This window comes from Adiantum capillus-veneris, chromosome 4 (genome assembly GCF_014529385.1).
Source record: "Adiantum capillus-veneris isolate H3 chromosome 4, ASM1452938v2, whole genome shotgun sequence".
Taxonomy (NCBI): Eukaryota; Viridiplantae; Streptophyta; class Polypodiopsida; order Polypodiales; family Pteridaceae; genus Adiantum; species Adiantum capillus-veneris.
The window spans coordinates 79,224,716-79,252,406 of NC_140934.1; positions in this window are offsets into that span (position 1 = coordinate 79,224,716).

Consider the following 27,691-nt stretch of genomic DNA (forward strand, 5'->3'; position numbering starts at 1 on the left):
TCTCCGCAATCTGTGAGCATGACATAATTTAGAGATGGCACATAACGATCAGGTGGTTTGGAGACACGCTCAGAATGTCTCACCACAACTGATTCTGCCTCTCTAGCCAATATAGGCTGTTCCTGAGCCTGACCATGCTGTCTTGATGTGCTAGCACTAGGTCCATCTTCCCTGAAGACAACTCTTCTGATCTCCTCTGTCTTCTCTGGCTTAGCGTGAAACTTGGCTTCATTGAAATGCACATCATTGCTACGAATAAGCTTTCTGGACTCAGGATCCCAAAGCCGGTAACCCATCTCGCCCGATTCTCCGTAGCCAAGAAATATACACTTCTTGCTCTTTGGTTCTAACTTATTTCTGAACTCCTTAGGAATATGGCTATAAGCTTCACAACCAAAGACTATGAGATGCTTATACGAAGGTGCCTTGACTGTCCATAGCATCTCGGCCACTGCACTCTTATCCAGAACCCTACTAGGAGACCTGTTGATCAAATGGACTGATGTAGCCACTGCTTCCGCCCAAAATCCATCAGGCAACTCAGCATTTGACAACATGCTTCTGACCTTCTCTTGTATGGTCCTATTCATACGTTCTGCAACCCCATTCTGTGAAGGATTATATGGTGCAGTAAGTTCCCGCTTAATCCCTTTTGTTTCACAAAAGTCTTGAAAAGCTTTGGAAACGTACTCTCCACCATTGTCAGTTCTCAAGCACTTCAACTTCTGAACACTCTGATTCTCCACCAGCTGCAAGAATGTCTTAAAGACCTTGAGCACCTCATCCTTGTGCTTCAAGAAGTAAACCCATACTTTGCGAGAATAGTCATCTATGAATGTACAAAAGTACGCTGCTCCCCCTAGTGAAAAACTAGGCATTGGTCCACATAGATCACTGTGTACAAGAGCTAACCGTTCGTCCCTACGATTCCTCTTTGATCTGTGCGGTTCTTGTGTTTGCTTACCATAAACACAATGCTCACAAAACTCGAAATCTTGAAATGAAAACCCAGGCAAATAACCATAATGAGAAAGTATTTCCATTCCTCTTTTTGACATATGTCCCAACCTACGATGCCACAGTGACACACTTGGCTGCTCAATCACATTAATTACATGGTTTTTAACCTCTGAAACATGTAAAGTGTACAGAGTTCCTGACTTGCTGCCATGTGCTACAGTCATCGAACCTTTGGAGATCTTCCAAGCGCTGTTCCCAAAAACTGTCACATAACCCGCATCATCCAACTTCCCTGTACTAATCAAGCTCTTTCGGATTGCTGGAACATGTCTGACATTCTTGAGCCATAAATAAGATCCATTCTGAAACTTCAACTGCACATCTCCCACTCCAAGTATGTCACAAACCTGCTCATTGCCAAGTCTGACATAATCTTTAGTAGCCACATATGATGTAAACCACTCTTTGTGCGGAGAAACATGTAAAGATGCCCCTGAGTTGATAATCCAATCACTCATAGCAGGTCCATCCTCTGCAGTCAAGAAAACAGAATCAAGATTGCTTGTAAGGAAGATGTCACCAGCTGCTATACCAGAACCACTGTCTGAACCAGATCCTGCGACATTCACCTCTTCAATCTTCACTGAACTCTTCTTTTCATCTTGCTCAGAACTCTTTGTTTTGCCTTTTTCTTGTTTCCACTTCGTACAGTCTCGCTTCATGTGACCCTTCTTGCCACAATGGTAGCATTCTATGTCATCCTTTGACTTCGAATCACGAGACTTACTTCGGTTTTGTGCCTTCTTACCCTTCTTCTCTTTAAACTGTTGTCTCCCTCGAACGACCAAAGCACTATTGCCTTTGCCTTTGTCAATGTTCTTCCTGTTCACTTCCTCTGTGAGCAAGCTGCCTTCTACATTGGCACTTGTAAGACCTTCTGGCGCGACAGAATTACTTAACGCTGTACGAAAAGTATCCCAACTGTCTGGCAAAGTGATTAAGAGAAACATAGCCTTCACTGAATCTGGAAAGACTATCTCCTTTGCTGTTAACTGGCTGAAAATTGAGTGAAATTCATTTAGATGATTTGACATGGCTGTCCCTTCCTTCATCTTCAAATCCACCAATTTCTTGAGCCAGTAAATCTGAGAAGGAGCACTTTGTTTCTCGTACATATCACATAGCTTTTGCCATACGCCATACGCTGTAGTCTCTTCTGCTACATTGAAGTAAACATTTTCTGCCAGTGTCAGCATGATTGTGGAACAAGCTAACTCGTCAAGCTCTTCCCACTCATCTTCAGCCATAAATTCTGGTCTCTCCCCTTTGAGCTTCAGTGGCTTCACTTGTTTTTTCTGTACCAAAACCTGCCAAATCTGCTTCTTCCAGAATGGAAAGTTTGTGCCATCAAGCTTCTTTATGTTGTAAAGAGTCTCACTTTGAGAAGATGCCATATCTGCCAAACTGTTTACTCCTGAGAAAAATCCAGCAGAGTTTCCCCTGTAAACTGGCCTCTGTACACAGTAAACAAGCTGTAATCAACAAGCTGAACACCTCTCCTCAGGAACTGTCAGTATTTTGAAAATTTTTGACAGAGTCTCCCCTGTAAACTGAGCTCTGGGAACCAAAAGATAGCTCAAAAAACAATCATAAATAGCTGACGAGTGACAAATCCTGTAAGCATACACTGTCTCCTCTCTGGGCGATGACAGAACCTGTATCTATCTCAAGACTGAACCCTGAACAATGCCTCAAAGGCCTGACGCATAAGATGCAATCCAGTGTCTACACAAAGTCATACATCCTAAGGGATAAAAGTCGCCGAAGAGGATGCGTGTAGAGGGGAACTCCAGCAACCTAATCCACCTCACACTGGGTAACCCAGCCCCCAGTGCTTGGATTCAAAAAACCTCACACACGACCCTCTCAGATGGCTCAGCAAACTGCCCAGAACTAGCATACATCCTATAATAGACCAATCACTGTCCTATGACCGCTGCGGTGGTCTGTCTGCTAGTGTGACTCACAACTAGCAGACCCACAATCACAGTACATCAATCTGCAATACATGCCAGTGGTGTCAAGCCATCGTATGGCCACACCTCCCCTGAAACCTGGCAAGCACAAGAAGTAGCAATGCAGACTGCAATATATATATCTGATGATATATATGTGTACCTGGTCTATAGATGATGCTTTGAAGACTAATGAGTGATGTATGTCGATGCCGATATTGATGTCGACCACCTCCTGCTTGCCAATCTACACAAGACGGATTTCTTTGCGGCTGAAATCTATCTTCTGCTGTAGTGCTCAGAATGAAATTCTGAGGACATAAACGGCTTCGAAAGGGGGGTAAAATCACAGGTCACCTGCTGGAAACGCTTCCGGAACGCCGAGTGTCAATTTTCGAACTCCGGATCCAGAATCTGTCGAAAAAGTGCGCGCGCACGTGATTGCGCAAATCCGCACTAAACCAAGGCTCTGATACCAATTGAAGTCGCGGAGCGGAGCGTGGGTCGACTCTCTCACACACACACACACACACACACAGTGAGCTTACACAGTACAGTACGCAGAGAACTGTTAGAAGGGTTATGTCCCAATTCCTTAGTATTCACAAAGTATAAGTTAGTATATACAAAGAGTCAAAGGAAGTGAGTTAGGCGGGCGGGCGGCCATATCCGCATAAGAGGCCACTTGGGATTTAATCCCAACACAAGGCTTCTACAAAGGCCAAATGGACCAAGACCACCGCCACAAGGGGTGGAAGGAGTTCCACCTTTGCCAGACCCAAACGTGCATGTGGTAGAGGTGACAAATTCAAGAGAGGTTGACATGGAAGCAAATGGCATTAAGCGTGGCCGAGGGAAAGGTAAGGAGAAAGAAGGAGTTACATCACAAAGTGACCATGGACGAGGAAAGAAGGAAAAGGAAACCAAGGAAACCAAGAGGACTCAACGTCGTATCAACCTCCAAGACTTCCCTCTTGGACATGGTATGGCTCCGTACAACTTGTTGGAAGACATGAGAGGTAAGGGTCCTGATATTTCATGGCCTCAATTTCTTGCATTATGTCCACAAGCTAGGAGGGATTTAACAAGGGCAGTTAGCACTAGGAGAAAGGTAAAAGAGAGTGTGCCTGTTGTAAAAATTGCACAAGCTAAAATGAATGAGGACATTACACCGATGCTAGAATGTTACATCAAAGGAAGATTGGTTAGGAAAGGTCTAGTGGATGGGGGTGCACAAGTTTGCATCATGACAGAGGGACTGATGCAAAGACTAGGCATGCGCATCCATGAGACACCTGAAATCAAAGTCAAGATGGCAAACAATAGCAAGACTAGGTGTGTAGGCATTTGTAAAAATGTCTTTGTAGAGGCCCTTGGCATTAAGAAAGCGGTGGATTTTTATGTTATGTCGACCAAGGGAAGTGGTTATCCATTTATCCTAGGAAGACCATGGCTAATGAAAATGCAAGCTTTGCAGGATTGGGAGAGTGGGAAATTAATTTGCACGAATGACAATCATAAGAAGGTTGTCTTTGACATGAAGGAGCAACGCCAAGAGGAGCTCCATGAAGAATCATCTCAAAGTGAGACGGAAGAAGGTTGGACCGATAGCACTTCAGAAGAAGAAAGTAGCGGAAGCATTACTGAAGAGGAGTCTTCCATCGAAGTCATGGGGGTAAGGTTTAAGCCAAGCAACCAAGAGACCTCTTGTCAAGGCTTGGAGGAGGTAGGTCCTTAAGAGAACGAAGGTGTTCAAGATGAAGGGATGCTGGAAGGTATGCTATCAACAACACTTACAAAGGATGAAAGAGAGGAGTTCAAATGTGTGCTAAGGAAGCTTCCTAGGCTTTTTGCTAAAGACTACACCGACGTGCGTGGGGTAGATGTTGTTCAACACAAGATTGAGTTAAAGCCTGAGGCCACACCTAAAGCTCAGAAGCTACGAAGGCTAGGAGTTATAAAGGAGCAGGCTGTACTCAAGGAGGTAAGAAAGCTTCTAGCAGCACGTTTCATTTATCCAGTGGAGAATTCAGAGTGGGTCTCTCCTGTTGTTGTCACTCCTAAGAAAAATGGCAAGTGGAGGGTGTGTGTGGATTACCGTCCCCTCAATGAGGCAACAAAAAGAGATCACTTTCCCCTCCCATTCCAGGATGAGATACTAAATGAGGTAGCTGGTCATGAGAAGTACACTGTGTGCGATGGTTACTCAGGTTACTTTCAAATAGGGATTGCATTGGAGGATCAATTGAAAACAACCTTTATCACTCCTTGGGGTTGTTATGCTTTTAGAGTCATGCCATTTGGTCTGACAAATGCTCCTGCAACATTCCAACGTTTCATGAATATGGTGTTTCAAGCATTCTTTGGAAAGTCAATTAGGGTGTTCATTGATGATTTCTGTATTTATAGCTCAAAATCATTGCATCTACAAAGGGTAGAAGAAGGTTTAAAGAAGCTCTACGACATGGGAGGTCAACTCAACCCCGACAAGTGCCATATAGGTGAGGATGAAGTAATCTTTCTTGGTCATAAAGTTTCTTACAAAGGCATTGAGGTGGATCCTTCAAAGGCAAAGGCTCTTATTGAGCTACCATCACCCAATAGTCTTAAGGAGGTCATCTCATTCATTCAAAAGGTGAAGTATATGTCACGCTTCATTCACTTAGCCTCGGAGTTACTTTACCCTTTGCAAAAGTTGACACAACAAGTAGAATTTGCATGGTCTGGTGAGCTTGAAGAGTACTTTTGTAACATTAAATCCATTTTGTCAGAGCTACCAACACTCATGCCTCCTTGTTGGGAGTACACATTCTTTGCTAGATCTAGTGCTGGGAAAGAAACAATTGGTGCAGTTTTGTTACAACAAGATCCCTACAGTACCAGGATGCGGCCCATCTACTTTGCTAGTAGGGTCATGAATGCTTTAGAGAGAGGCTACACGGAGGCAGAACTCATGATGCTTTCTCTCATGTTTGCAATAAGGAAGTTTAGATCCTACTTGCTCCCAAAACCTTTTGTAATTCTCACCGCAGAGAGTTTGTTCCCTTGGGTGTCATCTCAAATGAATCTTAGTACTAGGATCTCAAAGTGGATTATGGAGTTGCAAGAGTTTCAATACTCTTTCAAGGTAGAAGATAGTGTGCATGCACAATTGGCAGGGATTCTCACTTATAGGGTGCATGAAAAGGAGATTAATGTGCCTGAAGTAAATACCCTACCATTGCCACCACCAAAAAGTATTCCTAATGCTTTTACCTTGTTCTTTGATAGAGCTTTTCGTCCAGCCACAGGAAAAGCAGGGGGAGGGCTAGTATTGCTCAACCCAAGTGGAGAGGTGGTCATGAAAGAGAAGGTCAATCTACTAGATTTAACTAGCAACAATGAAGCAGAATACGACACACTACTTCATGGTTTGAAGATTTGCATTGGCCAAGGGATAAAATGTCTCATGGTTAAGGGAGATGCACTTCTCATTGTTAAACAGATTTTAGGCATTTGGGCATGCAAGAATGAAAGCTTAAGGAAAAAAGTTCATGCCATTCGTAAGATGTTTAATCAGTTTGAAGAAGTGCAACTATATCATATTCCAAGGAAACAAAATGAAGATGCCGATTTACTTGCACAACAAGCAGTTACATGTGTTGAGAGAGAAGTGCAGGTCATCATGGTGGCAGCAGATGTCAAGCAACCGAGATACCAGGGATTGGAGTCATTGGCTCCCATTATTGGCTACATTTTGGAGGGTGAGTTTCCACAAGACTTCACGAAGGCTCAGAAGAGGAGACTCATGAAGAAGGCAAGTTTCTATCTCTTCCTAGAAGGCTCCCTCTATCAAAGAGGGAAGGATCAAGTGTGCAGAAGAGTACCAACTATCGAGGAAATTCCAGCCATTCTAAAAGGTTTGCATGAAGAGGTATGTGGTGGTCATTTTGCCCAAGAATCAACTGTGAAGAAGATTTTGCTTGCGGGGTATGTTTGGCCAAGCTTGCATGTGGATGTGCAACATTGGTGTAAAAGCTATCACAATTGTCAGATAAATGGAAATAGAAGGTTGGTGCATGGCCCGAGGCAAATAGTGCTTGCAAATGGACCCTTTGAAAAGTGGGGCATTGATGCTATGGGTCCTCTGCCTAGGACAAAAAATGGTAAACTCTACATTCTAGTGGCTGTAGACTATATGACTAGGTGGGTGGAAGCTCAAAGTGTGGCAAGAGTGAATGAGAGGACAGTTAGCAAGTTTGTGTATAATCACATTTGTTGCAGATTTGGAACACCTTTGGAGATTGTTTCTGATAATGGTCCAGGGTTTAGGAAGGGCTTGCTCACAGAAGTTTGTGAAGAGCTTCAAATTGTACATCGTCATAGCACACCATACTACCCACAGTCAAATGGTTTGGTGGAGAAGGCTAATGGTGTCATTGCAGGAATCATTAGAAAGATGGTGCAAAACAAAACAAAATTATGGGATGACTTCTTGGATGGTGCCTTGTGGGCGTATCGAACCACATATAGGGAAGCCACGGATTTCACACCATTTCACTTGGTCTATGGTCAAGAGGCTTTACAGCCAATTGAGCTAAACATTCCAACAATGCGACTTCATGGCAAATCAGCACAAGATGATCAAGAAGCATGGATGGATCGACTTCTTACCTTAGCTGAGCTTGAGTGGAAAAGAGAAGCAGCATACGAGTGCTATAAGAGGAAAGCCACACAGACAAAGGAGAAGCTTGACAAGAAACTGAAGGACAAAGGCATCAATGAAGGAAATCTTGTGCTAAGGTATGACAATCGACTCAATAATTGTTTTGATGCCAAATTTGAAACAAGATGGCAGGGGCCATACATAGTCAAGAAGGCTTTCAATTCAAGTTACTATCAACTTCTGGACTTGAATGGGAAAGAGCACTCCAGGAAGGTAAATGGGTATCGCTTGAAGCCTTATTTGAGTCGCCTTCTACCAAAGGATCTACCAGAGCAAAAGGCAACTATCCCATGTAAGTATTGTTCCATGAAGCATGAGTGTAACACAAACCAAAATTCCAAGGGGCCAAACAATGAAGATCTTGTCAAGGACTCTGAAGCACTCTCTTTGGAAAAGATTCTTTATGATAGTACATGAATATACCATCATACTGGGGGAGGGCTAATGATAGCCGTTTTTCGGCTCTCTGTGATTTCCATAGTGAGTTATCCCCCCCTATCAAATCACTCAAACACTGTGGTTACCCTCACCCTTTCACTGTATATAGGTGCGTGTGAGTTAGGGGACTTTTCCCATATCTCCTTACTGAAATAAAAAACCCTCAATTAGCTAGGCATTGGGCTAGTTGAGCCAAAAAAATAAAAAATATAAAAAATGTAGGTATATTATGGTCCATGCGTATGTAAATATTTCTTTGTATATAGGGCCTAAATAAAAGTTTTTTTCATAATTATTTTGGTATTTATTTAAATATTTTTACCTAGGTGTATGTTATTTATGCTCTGTACATTGCCTCACCATTACCACAATTTTTCTTACCAATTTTCATACCCTTTATTCCATATAGAAATATTTTCATGTAAGCTTCTCTTATATTTGGTGTAACTCCACCCCAACAAAAATCCAAAAACACTAGTTTTATTTATGTGTATATTTTTTCACTATTGTGATTTTTCCCTTCCTACATCTATTTTGTTTTTTTTCTAAAAAATTAGAACACCAAAAATATTTATCTTTTTATGGGAGCCTCATAATGAGAGAGATTTCTTTTGACCCCTTTATATTTTTTCCACTTATATTATTTATATTTGACATGTACATATTTTTTAGACCCCTCAATATTTGATTTTCTTAGTTGTACTATTCACTTACATCATGATCTCAACAATATCTTCAATTATAGACCTACCAAATAAGGTCAAGGGTAGGTGGCATGCATACATGCACTATGGAGGGCTCACTCTTGGAGGTATTCAAAAGAATCATCCAAAGAAGGACCCCACAAGGACCTTGTGCAGAGAAAAAAAAAAGTCGGTTTTGTTGAATTTTTAAAGTTCACTTGCTCTCTGAATTTGAAAAGGTCATACAAACAAAATTTGTAGCTCGTGGACTGAAATTTTGCCTCAATTTTTTTCATATTTTTTTGAGCTATGAGCTATGAGCTATGATTTTATTAGTGGACCCCAGTTTTCCCATGCTATGCAGCCACACTCTTTCTTCCACTTTATCATTTTCCTCTTTCACACACACTTCTCCACTCATCATCCCCACCTCTCTCACCACTCCTCTCTGCACCCTACTCACCTTCTCCTCAACCTTGAAGAATAAGAGAAACCATGGTGAACTCATACCTCCCACACACAATTCCATTCCAAAATTGACCACCTAGTCTCATTTTTCCTCCTCCAAATTACCCATATCTATCAAAAAACCACAAAATTTAGCCTCTTCTCTTAAAAGACAGCATCATGGTGGTTGATTACTCAGCTTCAATTACCTTGTCTCTCAAGGAAGGTCAAGAGTGGAGAAAAAATGTACCGTCAAAGCTAGTGGACCGTCAACAAGCGTCAAAATTGGCCCTACTCAAGACACTTGGAGCATCAACCTTGTAAGAAATCCACCTTTTCTTACCTCTTAAGAGTTTTTCTTCCTTATTTGTATCCTACATGGATACTCCCATTGTAAATATCCAATTCCATTTGTAAATTAATACTAACTCTACTAACACTAACCCACTATAAAAAGTCCTATCACCTCCATTTCTCTCCTCTCTTTCCCCACCAACTTCTTGATAATTCCAAGCAAAAGAAATTAGATAAATTGCTGAAAATCTAACCCAACCATGGTTAGAGGAGTAGCCCTAGCCTTCAAAATTGCTATAAAAGGAGGGTGTAGTTAGCACAAAAAAGGGGGAGCCATAAGCAAGAACACTTTGCTATAGCTTGAGAAGCCAAGCTCAACCTCTCTAGAAGGAGCTCTTGAGTGGAAGCTCATTGTCTTATGCATGTGCATGTGTTGTAATAGGGGATTAGCAAGGGAACTCTATGCCATTGTAAGAGAGAGAGTGATCATTCAATTGAGAGTAGGAAATCTATCATTTCTCCTACTAGTGTAAGCCCAACATTTGCTGAATCAAGGAGGGTGGATTTGGACTAAGCTTGGATACTTTGTATCCCTTCCAACGTGAAGTAATGGACAACAATGATGCATAAGTGTCTTGGTGTTTTTTGTTAAGTTCTTGATAGCAACAAGCACCCCCTTCCCCTTTCTCTCTCTTTCTTAAATATATAGTTGTGTTTGCTTTATCATTGCCGATACATTTCAAAGCAGCCCGAGCACTATCTCTCTCTCTCTCTCTCTCTCTCTCTCTCTCTCTCTCTACGCGTCCTAGTTCGCATCCAAAACTAGGTGTGCCCCTTGTGTAGTTGGGATTTGGCCCATTGAGCAGCACGGGAGCCTTGAAGGGTGTCTAGAGGTTGCTCTTCTTGTTGCCCGCCCCGGACCGCTTCAACGTATAAGATAAAATCACAGAATGTGCACACCATATATGGTGAAGGCTGCAATTGAGAAAGAGAGAAATATGATAGCTGGATTTTGTCAATGATAAACACAAGAAGGATGCTCAATAAACGTTCAAAGAGAGACGTCACTTAAAAAAGTAAGGAAAAGGAGACATTAATAATAAAAGAGTTCTCAAAATAGAGTCCTCAAAAGCTAAATTTACTCAAAAAAGTTGATGCCAAAATTAGAAAAACGATCGCGGATGCTTCACGAAGACGCACGAGGACGATAGCTGCATCAAGTTCAATTGTAGTAAAACAACATAACTTTCTGCTGCGAACTGCGATTGACGCAAACTTAGAACTGAAATCGAAGAGCTCGAGTAGACAAACAAGTTTTGGATTAAAAGTGCCATGTGTGTTGCACTCCATCGCGCTTTTCTAGTTTCTTCCAAATTTGAGCAAAAGACCCCAAAAAATTGAGACGAAGTTCAAGGTGTTAGCAAACAAATTACAAGAAAGCGTAATCAATGATTCATTATATTGATTAGCATAAACACCACACAAAAAACTAATCATATTCTTCTTAGCACAAAACAACCACAATTAACAAGAATCAATCCTCAAAAATAAAATTTGTAACAATTTCTAATCTTACATGCAAATCGCATACACATATTGTTTTGTTACCATGAATTGAATCGCTACGTGATTGTTACCGCTCTGATATCATGTTGAGATGTAGAGAGAAAGAGAGAGATGAGACAAGAGACACACTATGTATGCTCACAAAGACTGATTCATATTGAGGACAAGATACAAATATATCGGTGAGACCAAGTTGAGTAGAGTGAGCCATATATAGCTCCAACACTTCTGCCTTCTGTAGATGCAATGCTTTAGAGCTATAGATACAAAAGTCATCTATGAACACTCTTATAGACTTCTCAAAGAATTCTTGAAACACCATGTTCATGAAACTTTTAAATGTTTCTCGAGCATTTGTCAAACCAAATGGCATGACTCTAAAAGCATAACAACCCAAGGAGTGATGAAGTTTGTTTTCAATTGATCCTCCAATGCAATACCTATTTGAAAGTAACCTGAGTAGCCATCACACACAGTGTACTTCTCGTGACCAGATACCTGATTTAGTATCTCATCCTAAAATGGGAGGAAAAAGTGATCTCTTTTTGTTGCCTCATTTAGTGGATGATAATCCACACACACACTCCACTTGCCATTTTTCTTGGAAGTGACAACAACGGGACAGACCTACTCTGAATTCTCCACTAGATAAATGAAACCTGCTACTAGAATCTTTCTTGCCTCCTTAAATACATCCTTCTCCTTGATGACTCCTAGCCTTCGTAGCTTTTGAGCCTTAGGTGTGGCCTCCGGATTTAGCTTGATCTTGTGTTGAACATCGTCTACTCCACGCAAGTCACTGTAGTGTTCAACAAAAGCTTATGAAACTTCCTTAGCACACATTTGAACTCCTCTTTTTCAACCTTTGTAAGTGTAGACGACATACCTTCTAGCATTCCTTCATCTTTCACATTTTGGTTCTCTTGAGGACCTACCTCCTCCAAGCGTGGGCAGGAGGTTTCTTGGTTGCTTGGCTTAAAACTCACCCCCATGATTTCAATGGAAGACTCCTCTTTCAAAGTGCTACCGCTACCTTCTTATTCTGAATTTCTATTAGTCCAGTCTTCCTCCGTCTCACTTTGCGATGATTCTTCATGGATCTCCTCTTGACATTTCTCGTTCATGTTAAAGACAACCTTCTTATGATTGTCATTCATGCAAATTAACTTTCCACTTTCCCAATCCTGCAAAGCTCGCATTTTTATTAGCCATGGTCTTCTTGTGATAAATGGATAGCCAATTCCTTTGGTCGACATAACATCAAAATACACTGCAATCTTAATGCCAAAGGCCTCCACAAAAACACTTTTACAAATGGCTACAAACCTAACATTTCTATTTTTTTCCATCTTGACTTTGATTTCAGGTGTCTCATGGATATGCATGCCTAGTCTTTGCATGAGTTCCTCTGTCATGATGCAAATTTGTGCACCTCTATCCACTAGGTCTTTCCTAACCAATCTTACTTTGATGTAACAATCTAGTACAGGTGTAATATTATCATTCATTTCAACTTGTGCAATTTTTACAGTAGGCTCACTCCCTTTTACCTTTCTCCTAGTGCTAACTGCCTTCGTTAAATCCCTCCTAACTTGTAGACATAATGCAAGAAATTGAGGACATGAGATATCAGGACCCTTATCTCTCATGTCTTCCAACAAGTTGTATGGAGCCATACCATGTCCAAGAGGGAAGTCTTGAAAGTTGATACGATGTCGAGTCCTCTTAGCTTCCTTGGTCTCCTTCGCCTTCTTTTCTCATCCATGGTCAAATTGTGACGTAACTCCTTCTTTCTCCTTACGTTTTCCTTAGCCACGCTTCATGCCATTTTCTTCCATGTAAAACATATTTTGCATTTGTCACCTCTACCACATGCACATTTGGATCTAGCAAAGGTGGAACTCCTTGCACTCCTTGTGGAGGTGATCTTGCTCCATTTGGCCTTTGTATAAGTTGTGGTTGATGACTAGTTCCTTCACCTACATTCATCACTCGGTAATTAAAGTTAGATCTCCCTGCCCACGGGGCCAAGGACAATTATACATCCCATGTCCAGACTCTCCTCAATTCCAACATTGCAAGACTCTCCTATGTCGTGGATCTCTTTCTTCTTACTTATTTGCTTGTCCCTTTGGACCTAGAACTTGTGCAAGGTGAATTGACAAGCTGTTTAAAGATTCATTTAACTTCTCAATCACTTGTGCCATTACCTCAGAAAGCTCCCTAGATATCGATGCTTGTGACTTACCTTTGGGTCTAAGACCTTCTATTGGGAACCTATCCCCTTAGGCACTTGAGTTTTCTATATTTCTTAGCAGCTCTAGTTTCAGTTGCATCAGGTGTGTTTGCCTCCACCTTTACCTAAAGATCAGGAAAGTGTCCAGCTATGAACCTCTCCTTCTTTAGAAATTATGCACCATCACCAGGGCTAGCAACATTTTGTATTCATAGAGCCCAAAGATGAAATTATTTCTTGTATAAGTAGTTGTCATTTAGATCTTTTTGCTTATGATTGAGAAACAATGTCTTGCCATAGTTTTTGAGCGTTTTGGGGATCAAATAAGTATCTCTTGAAACGATTCAAAATTTATGTGTAATTCCCTTTAACTTCCTCATGCAAAGAGTCCTAAGGACCACCTCAAAAATTTCTACATGTTCTTGATCAGTTACTATCCTCTTGATACGGGAAGCCATCTTGAAATTTACTGGAAATAACTCTACATCCTCTCGAGGCTCTCCAAAGAAAGGAGGATATCCAAACATTTGGCCTTGGCTTTCCATTGAATTGATTTTAAAGTGACACACGTTTTTTTCTTAGAAAGATTTACACACTAATGTTGCAATCTGCTCTACAACAAAATAAAATTATGCACATCAAATGATCTATGATAATCAACAAGAGGCAAGATGACACGGTTTGGTGATGCAAGAATTTCTCCTACTCTTTGGTCACTAAACATGAACACCATACGTTGTTGAAAATGGATCTTCCTACTAATTGCAACCTTTACTCTGATGTGTGGAATGGAATGAAAGGGAAAAACCTCTATTCTTGGGCCATTATAATCCATGGTCTATGCATGACCTAATCCATAAAGCAAAACAAACATATATACGTCCAAACTAAGTTCGTACCTAATGAGAGTAAAAATAAAAGGATTTATCGAAGTGCTTATCTCAGCCAACCTAAGAGGACCTAAAATCCTACGAATTACACGTTGAAATTGCAACTTAGTACTAACATGTGTATCATTTTCCTTGCAATGGGAATGAAAGGATCATACAAATCTCCTGATTGATGCAAAATACTTGACTATTTTTAAGGTTGATTATTCACAACAACATACACAAGCCCTCCTCTGTGGGGGAACCAAAATTGAGGTGGTCCGGCAACAAGAGAGGCTACCTCTAAACACCCCTCAAGGCTCCAGCGGTGCTGCCCAATTGGGGCTTGGGCAACTACAAGCAAGAAACAACAACAAAAAACCTACAACTAAACGAGTGAACGAACACCACCTAGTTATGGTATGTGAACTACGACGCAAGAAAGATTTTGTCACAACCAAGAAGATGCGCGACAAAACACACACAAGCAACCTCACACCAAGATACACACAAAATGGACCAGAGAGAGCTAGAGAAAAGGGAAGAGAGAGAGGAATGGATCTTGCATAATACCTTATTTGTGACTTGCACATGGAGATTGTTTGTTATGATGCTATCATAGAGCTTGTACAAAACTAACTCAATGCTTAGTGAATGTTAAACATTGCCAACACACACACACACACATTGTGTTAGGGTGTGGGAGACCTCTCACCACAATACCCTTCTACAATGGATGCAAAATTGGCAATGAAAACACACTAAAACATTTTCTAAAACAAGATCAAATGATAGAAACTCAAAATACACAAGTCACCTCGAATTCACCAAACCGTATTGCACAAGTGGAAGGACAAAGATTTGAACGTTGAATCACGCCTTTGATGCACAAACCTCAATTTATTAATGATGGAGGAACATGTACAATAGTGGTTTTGAGAGTTTTGAACTCACGCTCTCTCACTTGCAATGTGTAGCTTGAGAGCTTCTCTCACACCAAAATTGAAGCTCACAAAGTGGTTGCTACGCCTAAGTCTCTCCTCACGCATAGAGTGTTGGGGTGCTATGTGAGATATTGGAGGTTGTTTTACAAGAAGATGAGGGGCCTATTTATAGGTTGGAGACCCTCATTAAGATTATTTGGAAATCCTTATTTACAAGCTAAAAAATCAGGATTATCATTTTTTTAAATATCAAAAAATTGCGGGCCTTCTTTGTCTGCTTGCGTCATGGTAGATGTGGGCTCAAAAGAGAGAATTATTCATGGTAGATAAGGTGAAAGTAGAGTTTTAAGGAAGGGGAGAGCGAGAGAGAGAGAGAGAAAGAGAGAGAGAGAGAGAGAGAGAGAGAGAGAGAGAGAGAGAGAGAGAGGGAGAGAGAGAGAGGGAGAGAGTTACTTTGCACATGTCTTGAGGTGAGGTGTCTTTTATGGTTAGGTCAATGGCTATTTTGTGTTAGTATGCTACTAGTTAGCGTTAGCAATCACTAGAAAGTTAATGATATTTTTACAATGGATAGAATGAGTGTTATCAGCAGGCTAACATAGGTACCACGAATACCATTTTTCGGAGTTCTCATTGTAAAAGCATTTGTTATTTTGATAGATCGGGAATATTGTAACTCCTATTCGTTTGGATAAATCTTGTAATTGATGAGCGGAGGCTATGTGCTTCCAGATTGTGTCAACCTGTTATTACCCATCTTTTGTAGAACTCCCAGATTATTAGTTTTGACCACCAAAAACCTTGGCTAAGATATAAAAGCCAATTTTTGTAAATTATTATAAAGTTTTGGATAATGAAATACACAGTGTGAGCTAACAACGCTCACCTCTCTCCTTCTCGCGCTTCCTTTGCCCTCTCCAATTGTCACATTGCAAGCGCGTTTGTTACATTGCAACCGCAGGTAAGAACTCTACGCATTGAGGTGAACACATCATGGTATTTCGTAGCTTTTGCTGTCACCGATCCGCGGCCTAATTTCAATATAACTTTCATCATAACTATGAATTTACACTTTCAAATAAAAAACTAAGCAGAGGTGGGGTATTGGGGCATCATTGCTAAGCATTTAGATACATTCTGGGTCAAAACGACTAGGTCAAAAATCCATTGCTTTTAATAATCGCGATTTTGGCACTTGACCTAAAGTGGACATTGAGACCACAAGCATGTGTTCTTAGGTTTTATAAACATGTCTTAGAAGTTTTGTTACATTTGGATGTCATTTGTTGTTGCAACGGATATGATTTGTTTGCCGGTGAGTGATTGGTTTTTAGTGATTTCTGTCACTAGAGTGGAGCTTGAGTTAGATGCGAGTTGTTAGTTTTTTTTCGAGAGGTTGACACCCTCTTGTAGCCTCTATGCACTAGTCGAGTCATATTCATCCCATGGATTGACAATTTAATTGTGGTTCTTGCTAACATTGTAATAAGATAGGATAGTGAGGTTAGACACGTTGTGAGCGGGATGAAAACACACACAGCGCCTCTATAACGACCCGACACACACTCTTGGGAAGATACACACACACACACTATGGGGCACCACTCGGCTTACACAACACACCTGGCCGAGACACGGAACACACCTCTGGAGTGAGAGGAGAGAGACTATCCACTTGCCCACTCCACACAGAGACACACACACACACACACTCAGCTCAAAAGAGGAGAACTTCTAATGTTTAGATACAAATGAGCTTGGGCCAACACCAATGGGGCAAACAGCTCACTTAATATGGGTAAAAGATACCAGATACAATCACAAACTGGAGCAGAAACTTCGCTCATAGGAGAAACTTACACAGAAAAACAGCAGGAAAAGAGTGAGGAATTTGGAAAAATGGACAGCGCCATCGCGTCCGAAACGGCCCAAAACCCCTGTCTACAATGTCAAAGTGCTCAAATCCGACCTCGGATGAGCAGTTTACAGCCAAAACAGGCTCCAAAATGGGCAAAAACACACCTGCGGCTGTTCCTCCTCTCTTCTCCACGTTTTTCTGGTCTTCTCTCTGTTTTTTCAGTTCCCACACTTAGCTTTATTAGTTGGGCACCCTTGGCCTTTTAGATGACCTCAAACGGACCCCGAACAGGCCAAAAACTGACCTCGCAGTGCATAGTTGTCACCTTTTTTGCATCATCCGCACACATGGCACTCATTTCTTTTCAATAATGCATCTCGCAACCACGTGAAGTGGCCCCAAAAATTGGTCCTAACGATGACCTTTCTGCATAACTCTCACAAGAAAACACCACTTTGTGTCCGTATTCATCCACGTACAAATATTGACCCCGTTCGGCCTCCTGATGCCACTAGATGCCATCTGACGCACCTGCTGACCTCACGTCATTGGCCCGCGGATAGCTTCCTCGAGAATTTTTACACGCCACCAACTCCTCATTATTGTAGAAAAAACATACTGGTACTGGTGATAGTGTAAATCGATGCACTATGTACACCCTGTCCTAGCTGTACACATGTGGGCCCCACGTAACCACCTGGCTCTGGAAAATGGGCAATCCTTTATTGGATGCACCATGCATGTGTATGTACATATGCGCAATCCCTTGCTCCAAAAAAACTCCTGACATAATTTGCCCATCCCCTAGCCTGCTAGATCATTCATGATCAGCAGCAGCAGAGAGAGATATGAGACTCGCCGCATCACAGGTCTCCTCATCCCTCACCAACACTCCTTGATCCACATACAGCTGATCCTGCTCGACCATCATCAACCTGGCATGATACAATTTAAGACGCAATCCATTTACCCTTGACTTATGTAGAAACCCATCCAGGTTAGCCAACTGATATGTGCCATTCGGGAAACACTCCACTACCTTGAAAGGGCCTTCCCACTTAATTTGAAACTTCTTTTGGAAGGTGTTGTCCAGCTTACTGTTGTAGCGCAAAACCAAGTCATGCTTCCTGATACCCTTACTTTTGACCTTTTCATTTATCTTTGCCAAAGCCCTATCTTGCATCTTCCCATAATGTTCCAATGCACTCATCCTATCCAACTGAACCTCTTGTAGTTGTAAGAGCCTCTCTTCAAATGCATCACTAGGCGACCCAAGCAACTTCTCTAACATCTTGACCGCAGGAAACTCTACCTCCACAGGCAATAGTGCTTCCTTTCCATACACCAAATGAAATGGAGTAAACCCTGTACTTGTCTTCACCGAAGTACGGTAAGCCCATAATGCACTAGGCAATTCCAAATCCCAATTCTTTCCTTGGTGCTCTGTCACTTTCGAAAGAATCTGTACCAACTCACCATTGAATCTTTCATTTAAGCCATTACACTGTGGGTAATAAGGAGTGGTATGCTGGTGCCTAATCTTCATTTTTGCACATAAAAAATCTAGCAGTTTAGCTCTAAAGCCAGGCCCCTTATCTGAAAGTAGCTCCAGTGGCACCCCAAACTTGCAACATATTTCATCATACACAAATTTTTCCACATCCTTTGCAGTGATCTGTTTTACTGCTATAGCCTCTGCCCATCTAGAAAGATAGTCCACTGCCGTCAAAATATAGCTTTTGCCCCTGCTTGTGATAGGTAACGGGCCTATTGCATCAATCCCCCACTTTTCAAACACATCAAACGCCATAATGGTTTTTCGTAGCTCTGGCTTCAACACTCTCTTCCCAAATGCTTGACACCTATTGCAAGACCTACACCAATGGTGAACATCCTTGTGCAGACTAGGCCATACATACCCTTCTTGCAAGATCTTATGCAAGGTGATCTTTAGAGCAAAATGGCCACCACATGCGCCTTCATGATTCTCTTCCAACACTCTGTAAAGATCCTCCCGCCAACGTACACGTCTCAACACGAGATCAACCCCTTTCATGTATAAGACATCACCAATCAATTCGTACCTGTATGCTCTACGCACAAAGCCATACTTCTTAGACTTCTGAATCTCCTTTGGAATGATTCCTGTTAGCAAAAACTCCTCTTCTTGAGCCAAACTTTCCCGGCCATGATAAAGAGGTAAATTGGTCCTCAATACGAATAGCTCCCCAATCATGCCTTGAGCTGCTGCATGTGCCTCTCCATTTAGAGCACGTTCAATGTGTCTGATGCTCCATGCTTCAAACTTTTTTAACAGGCCTTTAATTCTAAAGCACATTTCCTTCAATGAGGTGTTCTTGCTCTTCCACACACCCAGCACTTGCTTCACCACTAACAAGGCATCACCTTTTATGCTCAACCTTCGAATCCCATGCTTCAAACAAATGTGTAATCCAGCTTCCAAAGTAGCATATTCAGCCTCATTGTTGCTATGAGCATCCAATTTGAACCCTCTCGTGCATACTAGCTTCCCCTCTGGATCATAAAGTGCTATACCCCCTGAAGCTGCATCGTGGCTCTTTCTGTATGAACCATCAAAGAACAACACATGTGCATTGCTGATCTGTGGCACTTCTTCAACTATCTTTCTCACCACCTCTTCCTTAACAATAAGGGGATTCTCCTTGTAGGTCAACAAATCAGCTAGGGTAGCCCTTGTACTATCTTCCACTAGAAAAGAGAACTCAAACTCTTGCAGCTCAATTACCCATTTCTTCACCACATTTGACATGTTAGTACCATTAATTAACTGTGGCAAAAAGGCATAACTCGTCAAGAAAACAAAAGGCCGTGGTAGCAAGTAATGACGAAATCGTCGACAAGCAAATATTACACTGGCCATCACTAGCTCTACTTCCGATAACTTTCTCTCCGCTACCAACTTCACTCGGCTTGCACAATACACTGGCCTCATATAATGGCTGCCCTTCCCCTTTTGCAATAGCATGGCTCCAATGGCATCATCCCCTACTGATGGATTTACATAAAAAACTTTCTCCCAATCAGGAGCTTGCATGGCTGACAACCCCCCTAACACCTCTTTCACCTCTTGAAACACTTCTTCACACTTGTCATCCCATTGCAATGGATCATGCTTTGCCACTTGCTGTAATGGATAAAGAAGCTGCGAAGACAATGGAATAAACCGTGCCATGTACTTCACTTTGTGTATAAAGGTTGCCAATTGCTTCGTACTCATAGGTGATGGAAGAAGAATAATAGACTTCACCTTATCTGGATCAGCCTCAATGCCATTTTCTGACACCATATGGCCCAATAACTTCACCCTTGGCTGTGCTAGATGACATTTCTTTGGATTTAGTTGTCCTCCACATTCATCATATCGAGCCAATACCATCTGCAGCTTCTCATGGCAATCAGCCCTACTGCTATAGACACAGAAGTCATCCATAAAAGCTTTAACACAACTACCAATGAATGGTGCCAACACCCAATTTGCTCTCTCTTGATAGAAGGAAGGTCCATTTGACAACCCAAATGGAAATAATGTGTAGCAATAGCAGCCCCATGGCGTAATAAAAGTTGTCTTTGTGCGGTCTTTAAGAGCAATCTTCAATTGAAAATAGCCTGAAAAACCATCACACACATTGTACCTCTCATAACCTGCCACTGAATCCAAGATCTGATCGATGAATGGAAGAGGATATGGGTTCTTCTTAGTGGCTGCGTTTAAGGGTTTAAAATCCACACAAATCCTCCACTTCCCATCCTTCTTTGGACTGACTACTACTGGACTCACCCATTCTGTGGTCTCCACAGGGACTATGAACCCTGCCTTCAATAACTTGTCCACCTCTACCCGCAAGGCTTCCATTTGAACTTGACCCATCCTTCTTAGCCTTTGCCGCACTGGCTTAGCACCTTCTTTCAGCTCTATGTGCATCTCTTCACCCTTGAACCCTCTGATCTCTTCATATGAAGTAATGAACAAATCAGGAAAACTAGCCAGCATATGCAAAAATATATCCTTCTCCATAGCTGAGAGGTCTCCACTGATCATTTTTGTCATTAATTCCTGCTTCTTTGACAACTCAACCTTGGTTTTCATCAGCCCTTCAATCACTTCATAAGGCCCTTCACTTTCATCTTCAACTTCATTCACAAATGCGACTAAACCACACTCCTGGATTTCTTTATCCATCAAAAGAAATGCAACATCAGCATCCTCATCACTGCTAGTAGTGCTATCACTGTCCTCATCTGTCACCGTGGAAGAGTCTTCATCACTAGACTCATCCTCATCTTCATACAGCTCCTCTAATCGTTTCCTTGTGTCCATATTATAAAGCTTCTTGGTACCTGTCTTTCCATAGAGGCTAATTGTACCATGTCGCCAATCTTGAACAGCTCCCACTGCACGTAACCATGGTCTGCCCAGTATAATAGGATATGCTCCCAACCCTGCTGGCATCACATGAAAATCAACCAATGCCTTCATCATATGCTTCCACTTCTAAGCTCTTTACAAAACCCAAACATTTTACTTTTTGATGGTTTGCCAATCTGATCCGAAACCCTGACACCCCAGCCACTGTGAGACCCGTCTTCTCAACGCATGAGTGTGTTATGACGCATATTTGGGCTCCGCCATCCACATAACCTTGTCCCAAATTTTTCCTTTTATGCCACACATCTACTATTGGACAAATGTCTGGTAGCTCGTCCATTGCCAACACCTTCACTGAACCTCTCTCTGGCTCTTTCTCCATTGGGTTAACCATCCTCTTCCACTGTCGCTTTAGCTTAGGCACCATCTCTATAAGCTGCCCAAAAGTAACATCTGCCTTCCTGCTCGTCAGATCCTCCTTCAAGTCATAGCTTAATTGCCCATCCCATAGTGGAAAATCTGAAACATGAAACTTTTGACGAGCTCTCCTTTTCCTCTTGGCCTTGACATCCTCGCCTTCATGGCTCTTTCCTTTCTTCTTACTAGGACCTGGGGCACTTCTTCCTTCCTTTTCCTCTGTGGTCCTCTTCCCAATAGGCATCACTAATGTATCCTCTAGCTTTGATGCCTTCTCCAAGGTGACTACACTTAGCACTTTTGTCTTTCCTTTTTCCTCCTGGGTCAGTCCACTGGTTCCTTCATCTCCCTTAATTTCGATGCCATAATCATTTGACCTAGTTAGCACCTGTCTTGGCAATGGATACATGTCTCCCCCCATCCTGGGGCTTATCACATTGCGGGCTGATGTGACCCAACTTTCCACAATTATAACATGTGGGCGTCTGCCTCCAAAACCTACCATTGCTTTGTCCAACACCATTCCTAGGCCTTTCTTCACCTCTTGGCTGATTTACAAACCGCCCTCGACCTTGATTATTTCCCACTTGACCTAGCATGTTTAGGCTGAGATTCTTCATCAAATCTACCATTTGCCTCATGTCTTGCCTTAGCCCATCATCTTGCACTGCTGTAGTGACCACTGCTGGCATAACTTGAGTAGTAACAGGAACTACTCGTTCATGATGAACCCCTGACATGCGCCCTTGTAAAGACTCTATAGGCTGAAATTCAGACCTCATTGGCAAAGACTCCACCCCTAACTGGCTCATTTTCCTCAGCTTCCACTCTTTGTTCCTTGCTACCTCTAGTGCATCCTCATATGTCCTAGGCTTCTTTAGCTCCACTCTCCAACGTATATTCTCCCAAAGACCAGCCAAGAACTTGTCCTTCTTCATCATGTCAGGCGGGGGTACCTGTGGTGCTAAAGCCTTGCACATTCGCTCCCATGCCAATGAAAACTTACGTATGTACGCATCTACTGTCTCACCTTCCTTTTGCACCAAACCTTGTACTTCTTGCCACACTTTGTCAGGATCTTCTATCTTCACAAACTCCACTTCCAACCCATGTCGTAGAGTGTCCCAACTCAACCTTACAGGTGGATCAGCCACACGCAACTCCTCTTCAAATGATTTAGACCAAACTCGTGCATCACTCTTCAAACAAATTTGGAGAAGGCGTAACATTTGCGTAGGGTCATGAATCTGGTTGCTAATGCAGGCAACCTCCATCTTTTCCAAAAATTCTTCCACATCTTCATCACTTCTTCCATGAAACTCGGGATAAGAGAAAGCCATGGCTACCCAAGTTACAATGCTTTGAGAACCCCTTCGAACACACGTGCAAGAACCCAAAACTTTTGACTACCCAATCCCCAGAAACTTCAATGGAGCTCAGCTTTAGATGAGAACAAACACATGCACATCAAATGAGTTTTCATAGTTGATCATTGGAATTACCACAGGCAAAGGACATTCCAGGATCTCTCTCAATCTTCTTGGTCCAAACATAAAGACTATGCGCTGCTGGAAAAAGATCTTCCTAGACACATGAACATTAATCTGAATTCTTTGAGTTAAATGAAAAGGAGTGAACTGAGGGCCATTTTGATCATCCATTAAAGCCAACCATGAAGCTCCCAAGAAGGCACACCTGACTCAACCTCTGATTTTGCCAAAATTTCAGCAGCATAACAGCATAAATGGCTCAAAATACCAAAAAACCAGCCATCATAACTTGGGAAAATTTCGATAGAGTTTCCCCAGAAGTAGAGCAATGAGAAACCAAAATATAGACTGTATCTGTATGCATAAACTGCCAACAATAGAACCCGAGCATCAAATAGGACTCACTAGTACATAGCCTATGGCGAGGTCACGAAAAGGGTGCTCCAGCTACCTGTATCACCGAAAGGATCTCCACATTTGAGAATCCCCCAGCTCAATAAAAACCTCACGCTATCGACCCTCACACGAAGGCTAATGCAAAGCGCATATAGTCAAGTCTCAGAAATGACTATCTTCCAAACCAAGTCTCAGAAATGGCTGGGACTGCCAAATACAACCACGTATGGCTCCACAAATGCGTACAATGGTAGTTTCCACAAGTAACGTACAATCCAGCAGAGAATGCGCTCAAACAGGCGCCAAGTGATGCATACCCACAACAACTGCAAGTGACATCACTACTAGTATATCACTGTACTCCAGCTACCTGTACCTGTGTGAATCACCTGTACCTGTACCTGTCCCTGTAACCTGTAACCTGTAATCTGCAACCTGTAATCCCGAAGCTCGAAGCTCGAAGCAGAAGGTACTCGAAGAAGATCCTCCGTGGGGACGCCAAAAGAATGTGAGCGGGATGAAAACACACACAGCGCCTCTATAACGACCCGACACACACTCTTGGGAAGATACACACACACACTATGGGGCACCACTCGGCTTACACAACACACCTGGCCGAGACAGGGAACACACCTCTAGAGTGAGAGGAGAGAGACTATCCACTTGCCCACTCCACACACACACACACACACACACACACACACACACACACACACTCAGCTCAAAAGAGGAGAACTTATGATGTTTAGATACAAGTGAGCTTGGGCCAACACCAATGGGGCAAACAGCTCACACAATATGGGTAAAAGATACCAGATACAATCACAAACTGGAGCAGAAACTTCGCTCATAGGAGAAACTTACACAGAAAAACAGCAGGAAAAGAGTGAGGAATTTGGAAAAATGGACAGCGCCATCGCGTCCGAAACGGCCCAAAACCCCTGTCTACAATGTCAAAGTGCTCAAATCCGACCTCGGATGAGCAGTTTACGGCCAAAACAGGCTCCAAAATGGGTAAAAACACACGTGCGACTGTTTCTCCTCTCTTCTCCACGTTTTTTCTGGTCTTCTCTCTATTTTTTCAGTTCCCACACTTAGCTTTATTAGTTGGGCACCCTTGGCCTTTTAGATGACCTCAAACGGACCCCGAACAGGCCAAAAACTGACCTCGCAGTGCATAGTTGTCACCTTTTTTGCATCATCCGCACACATGGCACTCATTTCTTTTCAATAATGCGTCTCGCAACCACGTGAAGTGGCCCCAAAAATTGGTCCTAACAATGACCTTTCTGCATAACTCTCACAAGAAAACACCACTTTGTGTCCGTATTCATCCACGTACAAATATTGACCCCGTTCGGCCTCCTGACGCCACTAGATGCCATCTGACGCACCTGCTGACCTCACGTCGTCGGCCCGCGGATAGCTTCCTCGAGAAGTTTTACGCGCCACCAACTCCTCATTATTGTAGAAAAAACATACTGGTACTGGTGATAGTGAAAATCGATGCACTATGTACACACTGTCCTACCTGTACACATGTGGGCCCCACATAACGACCTGGCTAAGGAAAATGGGCAATCCTTTATTTGATGCACCATGCATGTATATGTACATATGCGCAATCCCTTGCTCCAAAAAAACTCCTGACAACGTGTTCCACATTTGGCGCCAGTGTCGGGGATGGAAGAGACCTAAACTAGGGAAAAACACGAGCATCTTGTGAAGTTATCCTTTAATTTCTTCTAGGATCGCCTAGAGTTCAAAACTTTCTTTTAGAAATGCATAACCCAAGATTGTCGTCTTTTGCTGTATAGAGGTAGCTTGCACTACAACATAACATGAAGATATCGACGCAGTATATATCGACGACCGTACCTTGCCACGTGGTTATCAACGTACTTGCATCACGTTGATATATGCATCGAAATATCCGTCGATATGCACGTGGAAATACGTGTGGCAAGGCATACTTTTCCACGCGTATATCCAACGGATATTACCACGAGTATATCCACGCAGATTTCGACGCAAAAAAATTGGGGGGAAAAAAGGGAAACCCGCGCGTAGACTATCATTTTTGCCTGCGACGTGCTCAGATCTCTTGGTCGAAACCTGATGCGTAGGTATTATGAAACTCCCCCCCCCCCCAACCCCTCTCTCTCTCTCTCTCTGTATTGTGTGTGTGTGTGTGTAGGAAAGAGATAGAGATAGATAGAGAGAGAGAGAGAGAGAGAGAGAGAGAGAGAGAGAGAGAGAGGTGTGTGTGTAGGAAAGAGAGAGAGAGAGAGAGAGAGAGAGAGAGAGAGAGAGAGAAACGTGTGTGTGTGCGTAAAAAATTAAAGAAAGAGAGAGAGAGAGAGAGAGAGAGAGAGAAATGTGTGTGTGTGTAGAAAATCAAAAAGAGAAAGAGAGAGAAATGTGTGTGTATGTGTGTAAATAAGAAATTAAAAAGCTAGAGAGAGAGAGAGAGAGATGTGTGTGCGCGTGTAGGAAATTAAAGAGAGAGAGAGAGAGAGAAAATGTATGCGTAGGAAATTAAAACTAAAGAAAGAGAAATGAAGTGAAATGTTATATTAACGTCTTTAAAAGGACAAAGTGACCTATGAGACCAGAATGTTACAATGTGGTGGATCTGAACAAAGTCACAGTAAGAAGATGACAAAATAAAGTATTATGGAATCCTAAACTGCTGGGTGTGGACTAATGCGAGGTAGTTTACATTGTGAGGAGTATATACATTAAAACAATATTCATAATCATTTTAGATGGCAACGTCATCAACTAACATGGAGGAAAAGATTGCATGCTCGTGCACGCTCTGCAAGTATCAAATCCTGCGCAAGCGTAGGATATGTAATGAGCATATGCACAAGTACGGAGAGTTTGCTAGAGAAATCGTACAAAATCTATGATACGACTCCTATGGAACGGGCATTGATTTTTGTGACATAGCACCTACATCTGAGAGAGAGAGAGAGAAAAAGGATTATGCGTGAAGGTCCGACCAATATAGAGCCACGGATGGAAGCAGAAAAGGGCTTACAGACAGAAGACGAAGGCATGGAGGAGATGTTGGATGCCTTCTTCCAGACAAGCAAGGAGATGCTGGATGCCTTCTTCCAGATAAACGAGGAGAACGCTAACGAAGCAGCACTAGAAGCCGTGCGCCTATCTCCTGAAGACATGTTGAGGAATTTGGCACGTCAACCAATCTATGAAGGTGCCAAAATATCTGTGCTTCGTACTTGTCTGACGTGTTTGAATCTTGAGTCAGGGGCAACGTGTTCTAGAAATGAAACATTTGTCCATTCTCCATTCGTTTCCGTACTAGGGTGATCTACTAATTAACCATTTGATGGATCCAATGCATATATTCAAGAATGTGGGAGAGCTCCTCTGAAAGACAATCATGGGAATGAAAGACAATTGAGCTTCACGAGATGATTTACAGTCAGTTGGAAAGATGCCAGAGCTATGGCCTTTCACCAATGCAGCTGGCCAAACAAAGCCTCCAAGAGCGCCATGGGTATTGCTAAAAAGCGAGGAGTGACAATTTAAAAGGGTGATTTCAAAGTTCAGGATGCCAACAGGATATATGCGATGTCTCAAGACAGCATTCACCCGTGACTATCAACTCTCAGGACTGAAATCGCACGACTGGCATAAGTTCTTGCAATTCATTCTTCCAATTGCGATCAAGGGGTGCTTAACAGAGGAAGTGCGGACCTACATATACAAGATTTCAGAGCTACTGCGGTGGATCTCTTCCAAGGAGATACAAGAGGAATCTATTGCAGTCGCAAGGGCTAACTCCATTGAGGAAGTTGGCATGATTAGAAGTATCTACCCACGAGCTGCCTAACCATCCAAATACACTTGCTCGTCCATGTAGTAGATAAGGTTGCAGTGGCAGGTACAGTCCACAACCGTTGGATTTTCTTTCTAGAGCGGTTCATCAA